This window comes from Chenopodium album, chromosome 11, assembly GCF_948465745.1.
Source record: "Chenopodium album chromosome 11, dcCheAlbu1.1, whole genome shotgun sequence".
NCBI classification, from domain to species: Eukaryota; Viridiplantae; Streptophyta; class Magnoliopsida; order Caryophyllales; family Amaranthaceae; genus Chenopodium; species Chenopodium album.
Window position 1 is genome coordinate 41,419,330 of NC_137844.1, and position 17,695 is coordinate 41,437,024.

Genomic DNA, 17,695 nt, shown 5'->3' on the forward strand with positions numbered 1-17,695 from the left:
CGCCGGAAAGTCTAAGGATGTTGAAGAAAATAGAGGACGACGAAGATGATGGTGGTTTATGAGCAAAACGATGATGGTGGTTTATGATTGATGGTGGTTCAATGGAGTACACTGGTGAAGGACCGAAGGTGAGGGAGAACGAAAGATTAGAAACAAAAAAGTACAAAAAAAATAAAATAAAATATTTAAAAAGTTGCTCTTATTCACCAATATGCCATTTTGAGATACAATTATGTTTATCAATATGAGAAACTGGGGTTTGCTCTCCAAAAAAATAGCTAATCAACAATTATATATATGGTTAGCTTAACAATTGAAGTCTAAATACCTTTTAATATTTGAAAAAAGTGTAGGAGTTTATAGGTACGAATGCGGAAAACATGAATCATATTCATATAGCACCTAATCCCAAAATCATGCATAACACATAAAGAATTAGAATTAATACCTTTGAAGCGTGATTCCACGTGTCATCGAATAAGAACAGGGGAGACAAAGAACCTCAAACGTGATTCCTCTACTTGGTCCACAGGCGCGGATGAAGACCTCCACTAATGCTAGTTAGTTACAATTGAACCCTTCGATTGACCTTCTAAGGAGAAGAACGAGCAACGAACCAACCACGAACCACCATACGCGCCACTAGGGATGGCCGGCCGTGAGTCCAAGGGGGAGGAGAGAGAGAGCCGTGGGTTAGAGAGAGAGTGTGAGGGTTTTGGGATTTCTGGTTGCTTGATTCACAATCAGCTGTTAATTGTTATGTCACATACAACCCTAGGCATGGATCTTATTTATAGATCTCATCTCTAAAAAAGAGTCCATGACAAAGCCCAAAACCTAATTCTAATCTAACTATGCTAGCCCAATCCAATTCATGATTAGTTACTTGCTCATGAGGCCCATAAATGGGCCTCTAACTTGCTTAACCCAATACCCTTGTGTGTGACCTCATAGGATCCATTCTAGCGGGCTTTGGACTATTTGACTAGCCCAAAGATCATTGATCATAGTCTAGCAACAGATAATGACGACCCAAAAGAACGAACTTATTATCTCCATAATAGTGATCCTTGATATATCTAGTAATTGCACTTATCGAAGACAATTCCTTCAAACTCCCACTTGTCTGAGACAAGTGCGCAATATTCAAATTCCTCACGTCAATGTGTGTCGATTTGATAGTATGATTGCATCTCATGTCGTGATCATATCAATCTACAAATCTTTTCTTGAAAAACTGAGTTAGAATTACAAAACAAATGATTACTATGTAATCCAGTTGAGCACGGCCATGCATTTTCTGAATTCTCCCTCTTCAAGGGGCCAAGACACATTCCTAATTAAATAGGTAGACTCAATCCAATCTTGTGGCAACCAAGGCTCCCACTCAAATCATGAAGTAACCAGGAAACACCCTTTATAATCTCCAGTTACGGGAAGACGTTTGAATGTACACAGTTACATCAATCATTGAATGGAATCAATGTTCCACTCATGTCAAAGGAATCCACTAATATATCCGGAAGCTCTATACTTGAGCTTCAGAGTAGGTCTATAGTTCGATCATGCATCATTCATGCATATCCATGTGATTGACCGAGCTTCACTACGCTCCTATAGCCCAAGAAACAACGCTATCCAATCAATCTTACATGCTAGTCCATTTAAAGAGATCATTTATGTCCACTTTAATGACTCTTGACTAGGAACAAGAATAATATATGGATTTTGTTCACCTGTGGGGTTTCATTCACTAGGTCATCAACCTGATGAGCCCATCAATCCATAATTATTTTGGACATTTTATTTAATCATAAAACCATAATTAAATAAGAGAAATGATGAATTTCTGATTAAACATAATTCTGCCAATGAATGTATTACATATGTAATAAGTTTTTCTCTAAAAACAAATACAACTTAAATTACATCATTAGCCTCAATCCAGTTGCATTAGCATGTTTCTCATGCTTAGGCAATGGAAGGGGTTTAGTAAGTGGATCAGCGATATTCTCATCCGTATGAACTTTGCACATCTTGACATCTCCTCTGCCAACGATTTCTCGAATGAGATGATACTTCCTCTTAACATGTTTCAATTTGAAGTGTGACCTAGGCTCCTTTGATTGAGCAATGGTGCCATTGTTGTCACAATATAACTCAATCCCTTTTTGAGCACTTGGTACAATGTCCATCTCAATAAGGAATTTCTTAATCCAAACTGCTTCCTTAGCTGCTTCAATGGCAGCTAAATATTCTGATTCTGTAGTAGAGTCTGCGACAGTGCTTTACTTCGAACTCTTCCAACACACTGCTCCTCCATTCAGACATAAGATGTATCCAGACTGGGATTTAAAATCATCTCTGTCTGTTTGGAAACTCGCATCCGTATAACCCTTGACAACCAAATCATATTCGCCGCCATATACTAGAAACATTCCTTTAGTCCTTCTCAAGTACTTAAGGATGTTCTTGGCAGCTGTCCAATGTGCTTCACCTGGATTTGCCTGAAATCTGCTACACATGCTTAAAGCATATGAAATATCCGGCCTTGTACAAATCATGGCATACATTATCGACCCTACTGCCGAAGCATAAGGTATAATCGCCATACGTCTCATCTCGTTTGGCATAACCGGACATTGAGATTTACTGAGCATAATGCCATGAGACATGGGGAGAAATCCTTTATTGGATTTTGCCATCTTGAACCTATCAAGAATCTTATCAATATAAGTCTCTTGACTCAGTCCAATCATTCTTCAAGACCTATCTCGATGGATCTTGATTCCCAAGATGTACTCGGCGTCACCCAAGTCTTTCATGGAGAAACAACTCTTCAACCATTCCTTGACTGACTCAAGCATTGGTATGTCGTTCCCCATGAGAAGTATGTCATCTACATACAAGACTAAGAAAACTATGCTGCTCCCACTGGACTTCTTGTATACACAAGGTTCCTCTTCGCTTTTGACAAAACCAAACTGTTTGATTGCTTCATCAAAACGAAGGTTCCAACTCCTTGATGCTTGCTTCAATCCATAAATGGAATTCTGAAGCTTGCATACCTTTCCAGGATTTTCTGGATCTTCAAAACCCTCAGGTTGTGTCATATACACTTCCTCCATGAAGAACCCATTCAAGAAGGCAGTTTTGACATCCATCTGCCAAATTTTGTAATCGAAAATGCAGCAATCGCTAGAAGAATCCGAATGGACTTAAGCATTGCTACTAGGGAAAAGGTTTCATCATAGTCAATACCATGAATCTGTCTTTACCCTTTCGCAACCAGTCTTGCTTTATAGATGTAGGCATTTCCATCCTTGTCTGTTTTAATCTTGTAATTCCACTTGCAACCAATAGGTTTTACCCCATTAGGCAAGTCCACCAGGGTCCACACAACATTTTCAGATATCGATTCCATTTCGGATTTCATGGCCTCAAGCCATTCATTTGAGTTGGGGCTCGCCAAATCTTGCTTGTAGGTTGTAGGTTCCTCATTCTACAATAAGAAGATTTCAGAATCCTCAGTTAAAAGAACTTCAACAAACTGTTTATTTCTGATTCTCGCAGACCTACGTGGGGTAGGAGTAACAATAGAAATGTTCTCTTCAACTCTTTGAAGATTTTCGTAAGAATTAGATTCAAGTGGGACGATAGGAGTCTCGCTAGTTGAATTAGCTTGCTCCGACACATGATTATGCGCCCTCGCCTCTGATGTGGTGTTATCCACATCCATTTGTTGCTCGTCTTGAATTTCTTCGAGAACTACTTTACTCCCACTTGGCTTTCTAGAGAGGAATTCCTTTTCTAGAAAGACACCATCGCGAGCAACAAACACTTTGTTATCTTCGCGATTGTAGAAGTAATACCCTTTTGTCTCTTTGGGGTAGCCCACAAAGAAACACTTTTCTGATTTAGGGTGTAGTTTGTCGCCTTGTAAACGTTTTACATAGGCTTCACATCCCCAAATCTTGAGAAAAGACAAACTTGGAACTCTTCCATTCCATATTTCATATGCTGTCTTTTCAACTGCTTTGGACGGGCTTCTGTTCAATACTCTAGCAACTGCTTCTAGTGCATATCCCCAAAATGATACGTGAAGATCAGTAAAGCTCATCATGGACCGAACCATGTCCAGTAAGGTCCTATTTCTTCTTTCTGACACCCCATTTAACTGTGGCGTCCTTGGAGGGGTTAACTGTGAAAGTATTCCACAATTAATCAGATGTTCATCAAATTCTTGGGTTAAATATTCACCACCACGATCAGATCGTAATGCTTTAATTGTTCTCCCAAGTTGGTTTTGTACTTCATTTTGGAATTCTTTGAACTTTTCAAAGGCTTCCGACTTCTGCTTCATTAAGTAAATATAACCAAATCTACTTAAATCATCAGTAAAAGTAATGAAGTAACTAAATCCACCCCTAGCTTTTGAACTTATTGGTCCACACACATCCGTATGTATGAGTCCCAAAAGGTCACTTGCTCTTTCACCTACACCCGTAAAGGGTGACTAAGTCATTTTTCCAAGAAAGCATGACTCACAATTTTCAAATGATTCATAATCAAATGTTGAAAGGAGTCCATCCTTATGTAATTTCTGGATGCGCTTTTGGTTAATATGTCCAAGCCTACAATGCCATAGGTAAGTTGGGTTTGATCCATCTGTTCTTTGCTTTTTATGATCTATGTTGTAGATATGAGTTGTATAATCTAAGACATACAAGCCATTAAATAATTTCGCTTTAGCATATAACATATTTTCTTTGGAAATAAAACAACACTTGTCTCTTATTTCAAAAGAAAAACCTTCAGTGTCTAAAATTGAAACTGAAATAATGTTCTTGGTAATTGTTGGAACATAATAACATTTATTAAGAACCAAAATTAAACCAGACGGAAGTCTTAAATGATAATCTCCAATAGCAAGTGCAGCAACTGTTGCTCCATTTCCTACTCGGAGTGTGACTTCCCCTTTTGCTAATGCTCTACTCCCTTCTAGGCCCTGCATGTTATTAACAATGTGAGCACCACAACCGGTATCGAATACCCAAGTTGAAGAAGAAGTAAGATTAATTTCTACAACAAAAACATTAGGTAACTCTTTACCTTCAATTTTCACTGGTGTGTAATGGGGACACCCTAGTGTATGGCAAAGCCAATTACCACAATAGAAGCATTCACTTTGTCTCCTTTTCAGGTACTCCTCGGCATGGTTGAGTAAAAGGTTGACTAATGTCACCGTCGAGCCCTCATCATTATGAGTAAGCCTGACTATATCAAATCCATCGTGGAGTGAGAACAAGATTATGTCATGCGCGGAGTCATCATCAAACGGTCTCCCAAGGACGTCCATCTGATTGAATAAATCAATCAGTTCATTGACATGGGTCCTTACTGACTGACCAGGCATGAGTTTCTTAGCCATTATCTTACAATGGACATTGTAAGTCTCATACCTTATGCTGTCAGTCCAGGAGTAGTAAATCTGAGGGATCGAATTAACGACCTCTCTTACATTGTAGTCGTTGAAGTTTCCTCCTCCACTTCCTAATGCCCCAATGCCACCTCGACAGATGGCACGAAGACATTCACACAAGTTGGTTAACTCATATTGCCTGAACCTTCTTTTCCAACAATTTGGAATAGATTATAAAATGAGATTCCTGACTTTCTCTGCATCCGAAACAATTTTCGCATGCCTTTCAGGATCACAACCTTCAGTATACTTGCCCTCAATAGGTATGTATAAACGAGATTCAAGCTTTTGGCTTATGAGAACATTTCTCAACTCGTTCTCCCATTCCCTGAAGTTTCTGAGATTTAGCCTTAAATTTAGTTTCGTTGGCAAAATAGTGTTGTCATTATAGTTATTCATCTACAAACAAAAACAAAATGAAGCAAAGTTCATTAATTATGTTTAATAATTTTAAAGTACCATAAACGATTTAAATTGGTAACTTTAAAGCATTTATTCAATATTAAAATGATCCTTATTGAATTAAATGACTCCAAGACCCTTTATTTGTGTAATAGTTGACCGGACTGAGGCCCTACCATCAAGCATTACATTTTCAAGGTGAGTAAACTTTTTACTAATTACAACTCTTTGTGATTCTTGGTTGAATAATTAACCATCACATGTTTAATTATTACACTTAGCTTCAAGGTTCTAAACGCTTTAGGTAACCTTGTTGAGTATAACCAATTAAATGTGTAGAACGTGATCTACCCCAAATTACCTACAATAACAAGTGACACTCTGCTGAGGCCGACCCATCACTCATGATCTAAGGATTGTTGGGTATTCAATTGGAAAAGCAACCTCAATATTACTGGGACCTAGATTCAATTATGTTGTGATTATTTAGTGAACTCTAACGCATCATCAATCAACATAAAGTAAAAACATGCATAATCTACTAATGCATAAATAAAACATGACATAGTATGGCCCCTTAATCCTAAGAAAACTAATAAAGCAGAAAATGCTTCCACTTGAATCTTCATGGATCTCATCCATCTTATTCCTTTGGGCCTCCACTCCATAGGTTTCTTGGATCAACTGCAACCTGTAACATTATTCTATTCTATCTACTACTTAAATAAAATAAAATAAATTACAAAAATACTTAACGGTACGCAAACCGTATTTAGATTACAAAAATACGAAATGATGCGTAGATCGTATTTAGAATCTATGGGCCATACTAGTCTATATATAGCAATAAATAACATCATACATTATAAAGTGCCACATAACAAATCACTCATCATGCTTTCCTAAACTACAACATCGAATGTTCATAATTAAGGAAACATGGCTCTAAATATCTCATATTTTAATTAATTAATTACTGTAATTAGATAATATCATATATTATTTCTAACCAATCATAAAATATCATATATTTTATTTTAGGTAAGAGATAGAATCAAATCATATTTTAATTATGGAAGGTAAATCATATTTATTTTCCATGATTATCCTAACTAATTCAGGAGATTTTATCCTAATTGCCTAGCCAATCACATATTTTAAATCAATTATTATCCAAAATTAATTATGGGATAATCTCATTAAATCAATTATTATCCAAATAGAATCTTTTGCTCCATAATTATCCAAACTTAACAAAATTAACCACCTTAACTTTGTTAATTATCTTTTTCAAAATCAAAACTTATCTTTTTAATTTTAATTTTGAAATCTAATTTTTTTATTAAATTTTTTTTTTGAAATTCATGCACCAGCCACCGTGGTGTGGCCAGCCGAAGCCGGCCACAGTGACCGTACACCGTGAGGTGTACGTTACACTGCAGCGGTGCACAGCAGCAGTGCCGCACAGCCCTTGCACGGTGCTGCTGTTGCTGCCCCTACCTGACCCGCCTGCTGCCCCGCCGCGCCCTTCCTCCGGACCACCTACAGCGGCAGCCGCCGTGACTGCGCCACCCAGCCGCGGTTGCCGCTGCTTTAAAACCCCCTCCCTTTTTTTTTTTAATTTAAATAAAAACAAAACAATTTTGTAAAATTAAATTAATCTTAATGTGGTCCAATTAATTTCAAAATTAAATCATATTCAATCTTGAAATTAGGGTTCTTCATGAAATTAATCCCCAATTTAATTTAACTCTTAAATTAAATAATTTGATCATGAAAAATTCATAATTTAGCATGGTGTCAAATAGATTAAATTCTATAAACACATAACAATCGAATTAAATCAAAACCAAAACACAAATTTCACAAATTAGGGTTTAGGTTTTCGAATTTTCGAAAATTAGGGTGAGGGGTTCGAATTTTTCGAGTGATTAAGGGGCAAAATTTGGATCTTTGATGGCTAATTTGGAGCAAATTAAACAACTTTTTAATGATTCTATATTGTTAAATCACATTTAAAATAATAATTGACCCATAATTAAATTATTCTCTCTCCTAATTGAATTAAAATTGTGGACTATCAAAGAATTAATATTCAATACATGTACATGCATAGGATAATTGATACCACTGTAGGAGTTTATAGGTACGAATTCGGAAAACATGAATCATATACATATAGCACCTAATCCCAAGATCATGCATAACACATAAAGAATTAGAATTAATACCTTTGAAGCGTGATTCCACGTGTCATCGAACAAGAACAGGGGAGACAAAGAACCTCAAACGTGATTCCTCTACTTGGTCCACAGGCGCGGATTAAGACCTCCACTAATGCTAGTTAGTTGCAATTGAACCCTTCAATTGACCTTCTAAGGAGAAGAACGAGCAACGAACCAACCACGAACCACCACACGCGCCACTAGGGGTGGCCGGCCGTGAGTCCAAGGGGGAGGAGAGAGAGAGTCGTGGGTTAGAGAGAGAGTGTGAGGGTTTTGGGATTTCTGGTTGCTTGATTCACAATCAGCTGTTAATTGTTATGTCACATACAACACTAGGCATGGATCTTATTTATAGATCTCATCTCTAAATAAGAGTCCATGACAAAGCCCAAAACCTAACTCTAATCTAACTATGCTAGCCCAATCCAATTCATGATTAGTTACTTGCTCATGAGGTCCATAAATGGGCCTCTAACTTGCTTAACCCAATACCCTTGAGTGTAACCTCATAGGATCCATTCTAGCGGGCTTTGGACTATTTGACTAGCCCAAAGATCATTGATCATAGTCTAGCAACAGATAATGACGACCCAAAATAACGAACTTATTATCTCCATAATAGTGATCCTTGATATATCTAGTAATTGCACTTATCGAAGACATAATTCCTTCAATAGATTGTCAGGCCAAAATTATGTTACAAAGCTTACAATATGCCAATAAAAAAAATCACGCATTTAATAAATTGAGTTAGGAAAAATTGTTAAAAATAATACAAACTTTGAGTGTTTGGCTAAAAACAAGTCAATCTTTTAATTTTTTCTGAATAATACAAATTTTCGTGAGTATCCGCTTTAAACATGATATTTTACCTACAAACAATATAACCCGTAATATTTTTTTTATTTTTATTAATTCATTTAAGAATTTAATTAACTCCTAAGTAAAGCTTTAATCATAGTTAATTAATAGTTAAAATAGTTATAAAAAAAAAAGAGTGAACCTTTAATCATAGTTAATTAATAGTTAAAATAATTATATACTACCTCCGGATCGTATTATATGCAACTTTGGGGTATTAATACGTATAATTATATCGTAGAGATAGACTTAGGCATATTACCGCCGCGTGATTACGCAAGGCTACCAAACTTATTAATAAAACCAATACTTTGCAGCGGAACTTCAATACTCTTTTATTAAGAAAACTATAAATAGTAACTTGTAATACCCCCGTATTTTCATACGTATTTTTCTAATTAATTAATTAATTATTATTTTATAAAAAGGGTATTTTAGTAAATTATCTTACTATTTGAATTTTGGAGCCAAAATGATATTTGAATTTTGGCGCCAAAAATATTTTGAAACCTAATTATTATTTTTAGATTTTGGATAAGATTTATTATCCATTTATTCTATTTTAAAAACCGGATTATTTATATATTTCAGATATTTTAATTAAAGAAAAAACTATATTTTATTAATTATGTAAAAAGGTCCGAAAATTCCCAAACTGTAGCTCTGAGTTTCTTAGTTATTTTATTGGTGAATAATTGTTATTTATTTAATTAATTATTTTATACAATAAAAATTATTTACACAATTATTTTTAAATCTTAAAAACTAGCAAAATAACTTCCTAAATTATATTAGAGAGGTCCGAAATTTTAGGCTATGGAAGCTCAATATTTTCGACCCTCTTGTATGATTTTTGGGGGAAATTATTTTGGTAATTTGTATTTTTAATCATCTCCTTAAAATCTCTTATTTTCTTTAATTCCATTTTTCCATCTCCTAAATATTTGATCATCTTACTCTCCAACCTTATATTTCCCTTGATTATTCCCCAAGTAATCTCCCTTACCATATTATTTTTCATGACAACACACCTTCCATATTTTTATTATGCACAATCTCCTTAATATCAAAACTTTCCATATTTCTTTATTCACTTCTCCAAGTAATTTCTTATCTCTTCTTGCCATAATTCTTCCTACATTTTCTTACCATAATTCATACCTATGCTAGCCTATAAATACCCCTCTAATTCGTGACCAAACACTCACACAATGCAAATTCTCTTAATTCTCTTATTCTCAATCTTCTCCTTATTTTCTTTTCTTTTCTTTTCCTTTTCTCCTCCTTGTGCACCACCACCACCGTACACCACCACCTGCCGCCGTCAGCCACCCATGGCGCCACCTGCCGCCGCCAGCCACTACCGACAGCCGCCACCTTGCCTCCACCTCTCCTCCTCTTTTCCTTTGGTTTTCTACCTAATTTTCTTCTCTCTTAATTAATTAATTATTATTATTATTGGGGATTTATAAAAATTATTATGACTAGTTTTAATTAAATAAAATCATTTTTTTTAATGATGTTTATGATAAAATAATTCAAAGGTTCATGTACAAATAGTTGGGGGTTTTTAATTTAATTGTTGTGATTATTTGTTAACCTTATATTAATTAAGGTTATATTTATTTTTAGGGTGTGTTCAATCAAGGTTCTTGAGGTTCTTTTTGTGTGGTTTTGCTAGCAAGGATCGAGGTACGTTTAGGTGGCTAGATACCTTTGAAAGTGATTGGTTGAATAACATGTTTATATGATTTTCATTGGTGATTGAATTAAATTGATTTGAATTGTAATTTATGAAATAAAGTATGATTTTAATATATGTTTTAATAAATTGATCTTGATATTTTGTCTTGAATAATAGAGTTGTGATTTGTGAAAGCATGTGGAATTAAATAAAAAGGAGTTTCAATTATATTGGAATTATTGAAAAGGATTTATTGAATTATTATTAAAGCTTTATAAGCAAGTTGGTAATCCCACTATATGGATTTGGTTTGATAAGACTTTGGACTTTGTATGACTGAGTCTTTCCTCAAGAATAGCCTTATAATATAAGGAGACTAGCTTGGGGGGTGTGCACACTTGGGTGAGGAATTGAATTTAAAAAGGAATTGGTTTTAATAATTATTATTGAGTTATTGGAATAGTTTGAAATATGGGAATTGGTTTTGAATCATGAATTTGAATTATTTAATTAATTATTGGAATTGATTTTAAAAGCATGTTTGCTAATAAATTGAGTTTAATTATCTTGTACTTATCATACTTAGCATGTTTTGCTAATTCGTATTTCCTATTTTGTTTTGGTTCGCCCTGTTTACCTTAATGGTAAGCAGTGTTGACTAATTTCAGGTGAAGTCAATATGTGAGCATATGGAGTCCCGGGAATGTCTTCATCTAGATTAGAAATGTTGGTCTTTGTCTTTATTTTGAGTAATCATGCCCAAAAAGCATGGAAATTAGTCAACACAATGGGCATTTGGACTTGATGCTTTTTCTTTGGCAGCTTGGGCACGAGTTCAAGGCCTTTTTGCAACATGGAAATGGACTTTTGGGCTAGGACGTTTTGGAGGTTTATAACTTGGAGTACGGCTAAGAGAAGAGTAATTCTTGCTCCTACCAAGAGGTGGTATGGACTCATCACTAGATTCTACAAATTCATGAAACTCCCTCCGATAAGAAAAAGGTAATTGGGCATTCAGGTAGTACATTTGGTCATCTTCTCCAAAGGTGAAATCCTTTGAAGGCTTGGGAATGTTGACAACTTTTCTCCTAGGTTCATACTTATGCTCCACATAGTGTAAGTCCCTCTTAAGGCTAGACATGCTTGCTAACCATTTCCCTTCATGATGATGCTTTTCGTTCCACATCCCATTCTTATTGATCACATCCCCATACTTGTCAAAGAGAGGTTGATATTTCTTGATTCTAGGTAAATGGGCTAAGGCCAAAAGAATCATCCAAGGTGGTTGGGTCAAGGCTTCTAGATTATTATTCTCAAAAAGGGTTAAGGCCAAAGTGACAATTCCAGTTATGAACTCACTAACTATTACTCCATTATCTTTCTAGTAGTGCAAGTTAAAGTAATTCTTTCTCATTTCATCAATCTTTTCCATCCGTTTCACATACACATGCAAAACAATCAATTCAATGCTAAATCACATAACCAATTCAATTCAAAATCCGTTTGCAATAAGAAATTCATAACTCAACCAAGTATCACTCAAGATCACCCAACCATGGGTAATAACTAAAAAATTTTGGACCTCTTACACATACCCTAAGGTGTTTTAACACCAACTTTAATGCACACATAATCACATACTCAAGTTTCAAATAATTTCAATTCTTTTTATTTTTGAAAAATAATAATAATGTACTTGAGTCATGATATAGGACAGTCGAGCCCGCGTCTCCCAGGAAAGTTACCTACAGCGTCGAGGCGAGCCTTTCCTAGACAGAGAGGCGTTCCCATTATAGGCCTCCATAGAGAACTCGAGAATCCTTTTCTCATTCATCTTTCCACAAATAAGAAAATAGTTTTATATAAAAATAAACCTTTTGACTTTCACACACAATGTGAAACTCTATTTATCCTATATGCCCTCTTAAGTCAGCTCACAATTTTTTTTTTTATTTATTACTCAAATTTTAGTCTTTTTAGGATCGAAAAACTGATACCACTTTGTAACACCCCCAAATCTCCCTCTACGGAAATACTAGTAAAATACGTATAATTATACGGTAGAGATAGACTTAGGAGTATTACCGCCACGTGATTACGCAAGGCTACCAAACTTACTAAATAAAACCAATACTTTGTAGCGGAAACTTCAATACTCTTTTATTAATAAAACTTTAAATAGTATCCATTGTCATGAGTACTCAAAATAAAGACAAAGACCAACATTCCTAATCTAGATGAAGACATTCCCGGGACTCCATATGCTCACATATTGACTTAACCTGAAATTAGTCAATACTTGCTTACCATTAAGGTAAATAGGGCAAACCAAAACAAATAGGAAATACGAATTAGCAAAATATGCTAAGTACGATAAGTGCAAGATAATTAAACTTAATTTATTAGCAAACATGCTTTTAAAATCAATTCCAATAATTAATTCAATAATTCAAATTCATGATTCAAAAGCAATTCCAATATTTTAAACTATTCCAATAACTCAATAATAATTATTAAAACCAATTCCTTTTTAAATCCAATTCCTCACCCAAGTATGCACACCCCCCAAGCTAGTCTCCTTATATTATAAGGCTATTCTTGAGGAAATAAAGACTCGGTTATACAAAGTCCAAAGTCTTATCAACCAAATCCACATAGTGGGATTACTAACATGCTTATAAAGCTTTAATAATAATTCAATAAATCCTTTTTAATAATTCCAATATAATTCAAACTCCTTTTTATTTAATTCCACATGATTTCAAAATCAAACCTTTAAAACATGATCAATAATTTTAATCAATCAGGACATGATATAAAATCAATCCTCAATTTATTTATTAAAACTAATTATTTAAACATGATTTTATTTCACAAATCACAACTCTATTATTCAAGACATAATATCAAGATCAATTTATTAAAACATATATTAAAATCATACTTTATTTCATAAATCATAATTCAAATCAATTTAATTCAATCACCAATGAAAATCATATAAAACATGTTATTCAACCAACACTACTAAAATTCGGCGAAATTGCGACCGCCTCAAACGGTCGCTGAAAATAGCAAAAACGGTCGCAAAACATAATTGCGACCGTCAACGGTCGTAACATGGTGGTCGTTATTCTCCTGGTCGCAAAAAAACAATATTGCGACCGTTTGACGGTCACAGATTTTTTGCGACCGTTTTTACTATTTTCAACGACCAACCTATAAACGGTCGCAAATACTCAGAATTGCGACTGCCATATGGACGGTCGCAAATCTTGAATTTAGCGACGGCTTATGGCGGTCGCTAAAAGTTTTAAAAAAAAACAAAAAAAAAAAAAGTCATTCACTGCCTATACTTCTCAGGCAGCAGCGTCACCACCACTCCCTCCCAAACCAACTCCACCACCGTTAGGTCCCACCCAAGCGAACTCCACCCACCACCACCAACTGTCTGCATATTCCACCCAGCCCCCACCGAAAAATCCTACCCAAACGAACCAACTCCACCCACCACCACCGCACACCTTAAACATTCTCCACCCACCACCACCATGCACCAGCCACCCAAATTTTTACCCACAAAAATAAATATATAAAAAAAAAGACCCACAAAACTAAACCAACAAAATTGTAAAATTAAACATAAAACCAAAAATTCATATGAATATCAAATTCAAAAGTCAAAATAAACAAAAATTATATAAAAAAAAAATCAAAATAACGAAAAAAAAAAATTAACGAATTTAACAAAAAAACGAATGAATCAAAATCACAAAAATTAAACAAATTTATCATGAACATCAAAACCAAAATGAACAAAACTTAATCATTATAAATCAAACAAAAACTAACGAAAAGCGTTCTAAACTATCGATTCAAACAAAAACAAAATAAATAAAAATCATAAAAATGAATGATAACTAAATTTAACGAAAATCAAACAAAACCAAACATGGAAATTCGAAAAAAAAACCCCAAAATTTCCAGAGAAATCAACATACCTTAACAAATATTTCATCCTCTTTGGGTTTTTATGGTCAAATTCGACCATGAAAACTCCAGATCTGGAATTTTCATGGTCGAATTCGACTATGAACACCAAAATTGTTCAGCTTTAAACGAAAATCCGAACACCCAAATTGTTTGTTGCAAAAATTCGAAATCGAAAATAAAGAAAAAATAATGTAGAAAAAGAGAACAAATATGGAGGAAATGGTGATGAAAACGCCGGTTAATGGAGCATAAAGACATAAGAATAAGAAGAAGGAAAAGAGGAAAGAGATCGGGGATAAGACGAAGAGAAGAAGGAGAAGAGGAAACAGATCAGATAAAGGATAAAGGAAAGAGAAGAAGAGAGGAGGAAAGAGAGAGGAGAGAGGCGTGAGGAGAGAGAGAGGAAAGAGAGAGTGAGCGGCTATCAACTGATTAGGGTTAGGAGTGGACCTTTTTTATACCTTTTTTTAAAATAAAATAAAAAAGCATCTTTGCGACCGGTAATAGCGGTCGTAATTTTGCGACCGTTTGAGAATATCATTTTTTGCGAAAATATCATTTTTTGCGACCGTTTCCATGACGGTCGTAGAAAAACGGTCGCAAAATGGCCGAATTTTAGTAGTGCAATCACTTTCAAAGGTATCTAGCCACCTAAACGTACCTTGATCCTTGCTAGCAAAACCACACAAAAAGAACCTCAAGAACCTTGATTGAGCATACCCTACAAATAAATATAACCTTATTTAATATAAGGTTAACAAATAATCACAACAATTAAATTAAAAACCCCTAATTATATGTATATGAACCTTTTAAATTATTTTCTCATAAACATCATTAAAATCTTATTTTATTTAATTAAAACTAGTCATAATAATGTTTATAAATCTCCCATTATAATAATAATTAATTAAATAAGAGAAGAGAAAAAGAAAAGGTAGACAACCAAAGGAAAAGAGGAGAAAGGTGGCGGCAAGGGTGGCAGCTGGAGGCTGCCGGTGGTGGTGGTGGTCGGTGCAGGTGGCAGCCGGCGGTGGTCAAGGTGGCCGGTGGTGGTGGCGCACAAAAGGAGGAGAAAAAGAAAAGAAAAGAAAAGAAATAGGAGAAGAGAATAAGAGAGAGTTAAGAGAATTTGTGTGAGTATTTGGTCATGAATTAGAGGGGTATTTATAGGCTAGCATAGGCATGAATTATGGTAGAAAAATGTAGGAAAAATTATGGCAAAAAGAGTTAAGGAATTACTTGGAGAAGTGAATAAAAAAATATGGAAATTTTTTATATTAAGGAAATTGTGCATAATAAAAATATGGAAGGTGTGTTGTCTTGAAAAATAATATGATAAGGGAGATTAATTGGGGAATAATCAAGGGAAATATAAGGTAGGAAAATAAGATGATAAAATATTTAGGAGATGGAAAAATAGAATTAAGGGAAATAAGAAATTTTAAGGAGATAATTATAAATACAAATTATCAAAATAATTTCCCCCAAAAATCATACAAGAGGGCCGAAAATATTGAGCTTCCATAGCTCATATTTTCGGACCTCTCTAGTATAATTTAGGAAGTTGTTTCGCTAGTTTTTAGGAATTAAAAATAATTGTGTAAATAATATTTATTGTATAAAATAATTAATTAAATAAATATCAATTATTCACCAATAAAATAACTAAGAAAATCGGATTTTCTATACATAGAAAATCCGAAATTCTCAGCTACAATTTTGGAATTTTAGACCTTTTTAAATTATTAATAAAATATAGTTTTTTTTTCATTAAAATATTCGAAATATATAAATAATCTAGTTTTTAAAATAAAATAAATGAATAATAAATCTTATCGAAATCTAAAAACAATAATTAGGTTTCAAAATATTTTTGGCGCCCAAATTCAAATATTATTTTGGCTCCAAAATTCAAATAGTAAGTTAATTTACTAAAACACCATTTTTATGAAATAATAATTAATTAGGAAAATACATATGAAAATATGGGGTATTACACCCCCACCAGGTCATCGGTACCCGCCTATCTCCTGCACCACCTCCTACACCACACCTAAATCCCTGCATCCACAACCACCAAACCTACCTCACGCTGCTGCCCGCCACAACCACCAAATTAAACCTAGCAATAGTAGCAGCCTCCCATTCTCCTCTCACCATCTAACACCTCAAGCAACCACCTACTGCAACAATCGCGCCTATGCCACCGTTTACCCTCACCGCAAACGAACAACCACAATAAGCAGTGCTGCTCTCACCTCTCACTACCCTCCCCACGAAAAACCCACAAACTCGCTCCTCCATCACCGAAAACCCAAAACGCTCCTTCCCCGACCCTCAAAAAATGGATAGATTGGAGTTTGTGGTGATGAAATTCTCACATTCAAGATCTCTGAATTCGATGATTGTTGTTGTTGTGATGATGGTAGTGGAGATGGAGAATCGCCATTGTTGTTGTTTTCCTTGATTTGTTTATCATTTGATTAATTAAAGTGAGCTAATTTAATCCAGAAATTTCAAAATAAAAAACAGAAACCTTGACCAAAACAAACAAAAATGATTTTCACATTAAAATATATTAAATCAAGAGATTATACCGAATCGGTGGTGATATCGAAGAGTTTGAGTTTTGACGAAGTTTATGAGCATGGTTGGGGGTTTTGGTGTGGGATGCGTGGGTTTTTGATGGTAGGTGGTTGTCGGGGATTGGAAGGGAGAGGGAAGGGTATGGATATCGGGGCTGGTGTCTCCTGCAAGGGGGAAGGGGCAGGGGAGCAGGGGGGTAGGTGGCTATTAAGGGAGAGGGTTGGTTTTTTTTTTTTGGGAAAAATTGCTAAAAATTATACAACTTTAATTTTGGCCCATTCTTTTTTAATAATACAACCTTTTGATTATTTTGTAATAATACAATCATTAAGGGGTGTTCATTTTAAACAAGACAAAATTGAATTTTTAGTGGGTTTTAAGGTGAGAGAAGGGGAGAGGATATTTCCTTCTTCCACATCCCCACCACCAAAAACTCATCCACTCCCCTTTCCTAACCTC